The sequence below is a fragment of the Asparagus officinalis genome, chromosome 9 (genome assembly GCF_001876935.1).
Source record: "Asparagus officinalis chromosome 9, Aspof.V1, whole genome shotgun sequence".
NCBI classification, from domain to species: Eukaryota; Viridiplantae; Streptophyta; class Magnoliopsida; order Asparagales; family Asparagaceae; genus Asparagus; species Asparagus officinalis.
In genome coordinates, this window is record NC_033802.1 from 5,804,086 (window position 1) to 5,805,287 (window position 1,202).

Sequence of the window (1,202 nt, forward strand, 5' to 3'; positions counted from 1 at the left end):
TTTGTAACTCGAAAAGTTGTAACTAAAGATGACAATTATCTCATTAATGAAGAAAGCTACGGTTTTCCAAGCGAACATGTGCATCATAGCAAAATTTAGCAAGGTGGCCTTTACGACCGCAAATAGAGCATTTGTAAACTTTGCTATACAAGTGTGCATAGTGTGTAGGTGATTTATAAGTTATGACACTAGATTTAGCACACTTGTCCATAAGTTTCTTATGATTATCAATGCATGTGTTAAAAGTTGAATCTAAGCATGATATGCGGTTTTTCATAAGATTCAATTCATTATTGGTCACAACATTATTGATAATAGAAGTAGAGCATATGTGGTTATTCTTAAAAGAATCAAATTAATTTCTAATGAATTCTACTTCTAGCATGGCATCTTTATTAGCACGAGTTAAGCTAGAAATGGATGAAGTTAATTTTTCATTTTCTAATTTTAACATATCATTAATTTCTTTAAGAACAACATTTTCTTGAGAAATGATATCAAAATTAGAGACTAGCTTCTCATGATCGAATTTTAAACTAACATGCTTTCTTTTAAGATCAATAAAATTATTTTGCAATTTAGTGTAGGCATGCGATAATTTCTCATATGCACAAGCGTTTGCAATTTAGTGTAGGCATGCGATAATTTCTCATATGCACAAGCGAGTTCATCAATAGATAAATCATTTTCGGAATCGTCTCATATGCACAAGCGAGTTCATCAATAGATAAATCATTTTCGGAATCGGAATCGCTTACTACACAAGGGTTATCCTCATATGGCCGTATGCATGATGCTCCACATGAACTTGAAGAAGAATCCTCCAAAGCTTGTCGGATTGCCTCTAAGTCCCATTGATGTGCTTTAATAAATTTCCAAAGTTTGTAAGCACTATCAAAATGAACAAATTTGTTAGAAAAGGATGAGTCAAAAGCATTAAGCAAAAATTCTAACAAAAGCTTGTTCATTGAAAACATTTTCTTATCATGATTGCTCCACTTGGATTTCTCCAAAGTGGGCACAATATAAGCACAATCAATAACTTCCCATAAGTCGATATTTCTAGATTCAACAAATAGTTTAAATCTAGAAGCCCATTGTGCATAGGAAAAATTAATGAATTTAGGAGCAACATTGGATTTATAGCCTAAACAAAATACATTTATAGTCGATATAATATAGATACTAATATATATATATAT